Source organism: Rhincodon typus, chromosome 1 (genome assembly GCF_021869965.1).
Source record: "Rhincodon typus isolate 14 chromosome 1, sRhiTyp1.1, whole genome shotgun sequence".
Lineage (NCBI taxonomy): Eukaryota > Metazoa > Chordata > Chondrichthyes > Orectolobiformes > Rhincodontidae > Rhincodon > Rhincodon typus.
The window spans coordinates 15,820,309-15,829,034 of NC_063332.1; positions in this window are offsets into that span (position 1 = coordinate 15,820,309).

The following is an 8,726-nucleotide window of genomic DNA, read 5'->3' on the forward strand; positions in this document are numbered from 1 at the left end:
CTGGGAGTGTTTTTCTGCAACTTTGTAGAGCACCTGCGCTCTGTTCGTGACAAAAGACAACACTTTCCGGTTGCGAACCATTTCAACTCCCCCTCCACCTCCCTGGGTGACATGTCCATCCTGGGCCTCCTCCAGTGTCACAATGACGCCACCCAGAAACTGGAGGAGCAGCACCTCATGTTCCGCCTCGGGACCCTACAACCCAATGGCCTAAATGTGGATTTTATCAGTTTCAAAACTCACCCCCGCCTACCTCAATCCCATGACCAAACCTCCCTCTCATCCCCGCCTCCTTGACCTGACACAACCTGTCAGTCTTCTCTCCCACCTATCTGCCCCTCCCACCTCACTGACTAATCCCCACCACTACCTACCTGCACTCACTTATCACCATCCCACCCACCTTCCCCAGACCCATCCCTCCTCTCTCTATTTATTAAGGAGCTCCCTTCCCCCTCCCCCATTTCTGAAGAAGGGTCCCAAGCCAAAGCATCAACTTTCCTGCTCCTCTGTTGCTGCCTGGCCTGCTGTGTTCCTCCAGCTCCACACTGTGTTATCTCTGACTCCAGCATCTGCAGTTCTTAGTATCTCATGGATTTGAACCTTGATTTTCTGAAATTGTCATTTGGGATCTTTTTGCCATGTTTGCAGCTTGTAACCACCACTCGTTCTCCATGGTGGTGAATTGTACCAAGCTATTCTCACACACCTTCACATAACTGATTTAAATCTCCTTACAACATCTGGACCTATGTTACACACACATACTCTCAATAAGCTGTGCTAGGAATACCACAAGGCTAATCAAAGCTATGTCTCCAGCTGCAAAAACAAAATATAATTTAACCTGCATTTTGCATATGATATAGATTCACCCGCCAACCTGCTTGGCAAAAGAATCAGGGATGGCATGAGAGAAGAAAGATACACCTTGTAGAGTTTATCATCTGGAATATACTGCTGAAAGGGCAGTAGGAAGCAGATTCGATTTTCATTTTCAAAAGACCAATTGGATGAACATTTGAAATGGAGAAATGTGCAAGAGTCTGGAGAAGGAGCAGTGGAGTGGCACCAAATAGATAGCTTTTTCAAAAAATGGGCACAGGCATGGCAACTAAATGGCATTAATTTGGGCTTTATTATACAATCAACCTATGATTACACACAACTAGGACTGAGTAGTACATGTTATGGGTACAAGGCACCGTTGTCTCCTTCTTCTGTTCAAGAGTGGACCAAAGGAGAGTGAATAAATAAAATGATATTACTTAGAGCCATCCTGCTTATAAATGGGAATTGTGCACAGCTTCAAGGGAGTTCCAGGCCATTTGTTAAATCTAAATGTGCTTTATTTTCCATCGATTCTTCGAACAGTCTGCAGCTTTGAAAAGTCATTCCTTTTATTCAAAAGTCATGTTAGAGTGGTGAAATTGCATTTTGAGCTAACAGCTCTACATGGTGCTGAAAATGAAGTCTTTCTAAATTCTGATTCTTAGCAACTTGCTGTAAAGATGACATGCAAGCAAGCTTGGCCGGTACATCTATCAACTCTCTTGGGCAAGAAATGACAGTTAGAGGTCTTCTTGTGACTCAGCTACATGGTGTATAATTGGGCCGCATCAAGCTGAAGGTCCCAACCCCTTCCAAACAATGTGGCAATGTACAGCTTTCCCTGGAGCAGGAATTATTTGGCCCCCGGACCCCATTGTAAAACTCCAATTGGAATATGTTCATTTGTGAATCCCAGGTGTTAGACTTGGATATGGTGTCTACAGCTTGAAAACTGTCTCAATTACTCAGATATTAACAATGACACCCAGAGCCACAACAACATACTGGAAATCAGGACCAAAAGCAGAAAAATGCTGGAAACACTGAGCTGGTTTGGCAGCATCCATGCAGGGAGGAAAAGAGTCAATGTTTCACGTCTATGACCTTTTATCAGATTCCAGTGATGAGATTCTGTGAAATAGCAGCCTGGTGGAAGTCAACAACAACAACTTATGGATATATATATATAGCACCTTTAACATAGATCCAAAGCATTTCACAAGGATGGTATCACACAAAATTTGGCACTGTGTCATAGAAGGAGATATTCAAGTCAACAATCAAAAGTGTGTTCAGAGAGTTTGACTTTAAGAAGTAAGGAGAGGTGAGTTGAGGGGTGCAGGGGAGAAGTTTATGGAAGGAACTTCAGATCTCAGTGCCTGCACAGTTAAAAGTGGCAATGGTAGTGTGGTTAAAAGGGAGCTGGTCAAGGAGACAGAATTAGAGGAATACATAGATCTTGTAGGGTTGTCAGGCTGAAGGAGATCTGAGGCATTGGGATTGGCCTCAGGAAAAAAAATATACAGAAAAGAGAAAGGGGCCAATATTTGGCAAATTAGAGTTTAAAAAGGGGAATAAAGGAACAAAAAATAAAATTAACACTAAGGAACAAAAAAGTAAAAGCAAGTACATGCAAACTTTTTCCAAATGAAACCAACTGTTAAAAGATTCATGTGGAGTTTCCCTCACTAAACTGAAGCATCTTCATTACCATAAACATGAAATACCATTCAAATCAAAGCATGCATCAGGCAGAAAGGAGAAAAGAGATTCCATCGAATATGAATAGGACATTTCTCTCCATACAAAATAGGAGTCAAAATTACAGCAAAATCTTAAATCGGACAAGAAATTGAATAGATACCTGCTGTTTAATGGTTTCAAGAAGGTGTTGAGGTACACAAAGATATGAAACAATTAAGGTGCTCTGTCAAATGTAACAGCATTCACTTTGGATTTTTATGCCTTTAGTATGTGGAGAGAAGTCTGAATATCTCAAAATAAACCAAACTCTTTCAATCAGCCTTCCAATTTTAAAGTTTGGGTAAAAGTTGTCAAAATAAATGGAAAGGAAGATTGATTTCTTTAAAAATATATATATATAGATATAGATATACAGATATAGCACATTCCACAGAATTCCCCAATGTCTCTTAAATGAAATAGCCTACACACTGTGGAGCATCTAGTTCAAGAGTGCATGATATCAGGATTTTAAAAGAACTTGACACTTTGAACAAACTATGGGACGTCCCCAAGGCACTTTACAGCTATTTTTAAAATGCAGCCCCTTGTTGTAATGTAGCAAACATAGCACCCAAGAGTGCATAACAAAAATTTATATGTAGCAATGGGATAAAGATCAGTGAATACGATTTTTCTGATGAAGGGTCTAGGCCCGAAATGTCAGCCTTCCTGCTCCTATGATGCTGCTTGGCCTGCTGTGTTCATCCAGCTCTACACCTTGTTATCTCTGACAATGTAGCACTCCCTCCGTACTCCATAAGAGAGTCAGCCATGATTTTTGGGTTCAAGTCCTAGAGAGGAAATTTCTCACTAATGCTGCCAGACCAGCTAAATTTCTCCAGCAATTTCAGTTTTTGGATGTTTCAGATCTCCAGCGATTGCAGTTCTTTGTTTTATCTTAAAGAACTTATATTTAAATTGGACCAATCACATTATTTGGTATAATTCCCAAATGCTTTGCAATAGATTGACTTATTTTGAAACATGGTTTCGAATGTAGGTGATTATGAGAGCCTATTTGGATGCAACCAATCCCAACAAACAAGTCTGGGTTAGCTGAAAAAGAAGGTTCATAGACATACTTCACATTTTTAGATATTTTTGTACTCTAGAGTGCATCAAGTAGGCAGTCAGGATCAATTTTAACATTTCATTTAAAAGGGAGCATCTTTGACAGTGGAGCACTCCCTCAGCATTGCACAGGAGTATCAAATTACATTATATATGGTTAAAAATCCAAAGTTTTAAAAATTTCTATGTTTTGGAACTATTTTTTAATTTGAGGTAAAATGGAGGAATGAAGAATATTGCATGACTTACTCTGGTCTTTGCTCCACAATTACCCTTTCTGTGGGTAGATGGTTAGTCTTCAAGTCTCACAGGAAAGTATCAGGAATGTGAAGTTTTACACTTTAACTTATTTATTTACCTCCAAAAAGTAATGAGTTGGGTGTTGAGTGGTTAACTAGTTAGTAGTTATACCTGTATGCAAGGCCCACTTGATTCACATTGCTACAGAACTGGGCTTTGCAAGTCCATAGTAAACCATTGAAGTAGTGGTTTATAGGGTTTTCTGATGCATCACTGAACATCACAGACCAATATCAACTAGATACAGAGAGAACAGGATATAGAGGCAGATGGTCCTGCCCCGAAACACAGGAAATGCTGCTCCTATTGATCACTATATAGTTAGAAGAGAACAGATTTGCCGGATTTATCGGATGTTTCAGTGAGATTTGGACAAGCGAAGGGATTGGGCAAATGCAAGGCAGATGAAGAATTAAGTGGATAACTGTGAGGGTACCCACTTTGGTAGCAAGAACAAGGAGGGCACATTATTACCTGAATGGCAATGGATTTGGAAACGGAAATATGCAATGAGACCTGGGTGTCCTTGTATACCAATCACTAAAAGTAAGCATGCAAGAGCTACAAACACTGAAGAAGACAGATGATATGTTAGCCTTCATAGTGAGAGGATTTGAATACAGGAGCAGTGATGGCTTGCTGCAATTATACAGGGTCTTAGTGAGACCACACCCAGCATATTTCATGCAGTTTTGGTTTCCTTACCTGAGGAAGAATGTTCAGGCAGAATGCAAAGAAGCTTTACCAGACTGATTATTGGGATGGCAGGATTGATGTATGAAAAGAGATATGATCAGTTAGGATTATATTCACTGGAGTTAAGAGTGATGAGATGAATCTCATAAAAATCAATAAAATTGTAATAGGACTAGACAGTGTAGATGCAGGAAGGATGTTCCCAATGACCAGGGGAGTCCAGAACCTGGAGATGCAGTCAAAAGATATGGGGTAAACCATTTAGGACTGAAATAAGGAAAAATTTCTTCACCAAGAGAGTGGTGAGCCTGTGGAATTCCCAGCCACAGAACGTGGTTTAGGCTAAAACATGGAATGTTTTCAAGGAGGCGTTAGTTAGTTCTTAGATCTAAATGATCAAAGGGTGTGGGAAGAAAGTAGGAACAGGGTACTGAATTGTATGATCAACCGTGATCACGGTGAATGACAGAGCAGGCTCAAAAAGCTGAATGGCCTACGCCTGCAACAATTTTCTGTGCTAAATGACATGCTTGACTCGGCCTAAAGAGAAGGAATCTCCTGGGTAAACCTCACAGTAAAAGCTAGTTGAGGAACAGCAGTCACCCTGCTGAGAATGAAGGAAAAGAAGCAGGCAAATGGGAGTGGAGAACAGCTTTATACTGGATCCAGGAGAATTAAGTGTCAACTTAAGGGATAGCATGACGTATAACCATGACATAGTCTAAACGTTTCATGCAGAAACATTTCTACAGTCTAAAGTATAAACTAACCACACAATGAATATTTAGCCGATGTTGCTTTAGGTCAGTATGTTACAATTAAGGTCTTAAAACACAAAACCATTTCAGGAAATTCAAGCACCCTTTTAAAAGTTAATGGGCTGCAATACTCATGCAACAATTCTCACATGGTTTTGAATGCACAGATATCTGCATTTAATTTGAAAGCAGCAGGAAGATTGGATGAAGAATGTAAGCTGTTGTTTCACAGAATCACAGAACAGTTAGAGTGTGTTAGGGGTCAATCAGCCCAGTCAGTCTATACCAGTTCTCCAAATGAGACTCCTACTTAGTATCATTCTCCTGCCTTCCCCCTGTAACTCTGCACATTCTCCCTCTTCAGAGAGCAGTCAAATTACCTTCTGAACGCTTCAACTGAACCTATCAGCAACATGCACTCAGGCAGTGCATTCCAAACCCCGTGCACTCATTGCATGAAATAGTTTCTCCGCATGTTGTCTTTGCTTCTTTTGCCAGTTATTTTAAATCTCTTGTTTATCTTTAAATATGTCCCACATGTTATCAAACCTTTCATGTGTGGGACCAGATTTTCCCAATCTATCCAGTTCAGAAATCATCTCATCATTTTGAATACCTCAAATCAAATCTTTTCTCAGCTCTCTATTCTCCAAGTAGAATAACATTATCTTTTCCAATCTCTCTCCATAATTGAAGTTCCTTGTTGCTGGAATAGTCCTCATGCACTCTCTTTAATGCTTTCATATCCTTTCGAAAGTGTGGTGCCCAGAACTGGTTACGTACATCACCTGAGGCTGAACTAGCATCCTATACAAGTTCAGAATTAGCTCCTATTCTCCTGTTGATATAGCCTAAGTAAAATGCATAATTTGTTAACTGCTTTCTCAACCTGTCCCACAAATCTCAATGGCTTATGCACATGTGCCCTGAGATGCAATGTCATTTTTGGATTTTGAAATAGTGACATGTGAGATGTTCTGTGCTATCTGCAGGAATTAATATTTAACTTGAGTGTTTCTCTTGCTCTGATGGTTGAAGAAAATGTCTGTGAGGACTAGCTTTCAGAATTAATTGGTTTTTATTTACATTAGGAGGATTTGCAACCTAAAATGATAAGCAATGGTGCTTCAAGATTTCTGTTCGAAATTTCTGGACTTGTTTTATTTTAGTTTAGGGAAACACCCATAGCCCATAGAGATAGAGAACTTTTCAATTTTACATTGAAACATGTAAAACAGGAACATGAGTAGGCCCCTGTGGGACTTTGAGTCTGCTCTGCCATCCAATATGATCTTGGCAGATCATCCTACTCAGTACCCTGTTCCCATTTTCACCCCAAATTCTTTAAGCTCTTTAGCCCTCAGGACTCAATCTATCTCTGCTTGAAAACATTTAATATTTTGGCCTCAGTCCCAAGTGTGTCCCCTTGTTCTGGGCTCTCTGGTCATTGGGAACATCCCCCTGCATTTATCCCATCCAGTCCTATTAGAATTTCATAGGTTTTTATGAGATTATTTCTCATTCTTTGAAACTCCAGTGAATAAAATCCTAACTGATCCATTCTCTCATCATATGTGAGTCCTGTCATCTGAGGAAAGTCTGGTTAACCTTCATTGCACTCCCTCAGTAGCCAAACTTGCTGAAAAATTTAAATGTGTGAAGTTGCTCTTAAGAAAGAGAGAAGATAGTTAGAGTTGTTAACATTAGATTTCACTAGATAATCTAAGGCATGGTAGATAATCTGAGGACTATCAACCATGATCATATTGAATGGTGGAGCAGGCTGAACAGGTCAAATGGCCTACTCCTGTTGCTATTTATCATGGTCATATGGTCTAATACAGAGTTAGTGATAGTCCCAGACTGGAAGCGTTAGATAAAACCCTGAAGAGATTATTTAATGCTGAGAACATTTAAATTCAGTTGTGTAATAGCTTCAGGAAGAAGCTATCAGACTTTATAGACTGGAAATTAATGTCCAATTAAACCCATTGAGATGTTAGAAAAAGGGTTTTGCTGGCATGAATACATATTAGCTGTGAATTTGAGCACTCTACAGGAGTGTTTGGTGATTGCAAGAGGCTTGTTTATTTGGATTAATGGGAATATATTTCACCTTTCATTTCAAAATATTTAAGTTTGCATTATATGAAAATTATTTGGCTTGTTCTGTTCTATTTTCATTCCTTTTGCTTAATAAACTCCCATCTTATTGTTACAAAAGAATCTGCATCTTTGAGTGCGTATATTTCAGTGAGAGATCATCTTCTTAAAGCCAAAGCAAAACAAAATATGATCTCTCAAGCCAGATATCTATCTGGGATCTGACTTGTCCCATCATAACATCAGCCAGGATCATAATTGCACTCAGTACCCCTGCACTTTCCCCTCTTTCAGAATTATGCCCATTATTTAACATTGTCTATCAACGTTTTTTTCCTGCTAAAACAAATCATTCCACATTAATTCTCATCGACCCTCAGCTGCCGCTAGTATGCCCATTCCACCAAGTTTTCAATGATTTTTTGAAGTTATACACCATCCTTCTCACTGGATATTAACACCACTCTAGTTGTACCTGCATGCGGGAGCAATTCAAAGGCAACAGCTCACCACTATCTTCTCAGGAGGAAGATAGGTAGATAGGTAGGAAGACAGAAAGTAGGAATGGGTGACAAATAATAGCCTCGCCAAGGACATACAGCCCATCAAAGAACATAGAAATGATGAGAAGTAGGTTTGCAGAAAGTCATTGATAAAATTCAAGGTATGGTTGTCAGAGGAAATAAGGAAAATAAATAGAGGGTAGTTCAGTTTGAACATTGGAAGGTGATTCTTTTCTTCTATAGAATATCACCAGTAATAACCTAAGGAGATGACTGTTAAATCTTTCCTTCCAGTTGCTGGATCAACAACTGAAGAGCAATTTTCACTGGTGCTCAGTAAGAATACTAATTTAAAACAAAATTCCAATCAAATGGTTGCAAATGAATCTAATGCCAAACGTTTCTCAGATCTTGAGTTCAGGTATTCTCAATCGCAAAGACTCAACCACCTTGGAGGGCAGGGAAGCAGTTTTCATTTGTAATTTAATTTGTACAACTTTAATCAACAATTGTGACACCAGTCAACAAAATATGTGTGAAACAGCAATTTGTCATGACATGTGCTTTCTTCAATAGAAGCTGTCAATGTAACACATCACATTCGAGAGAGTTATAGTGGCAAATGACAGCATTTGGCATCTCAAGAGCATCAGAGAAAACAGAATCGAAAGAAAATCTCTGTGGCTAGGAACTGACCAGCATTATCCTTACAAATCCT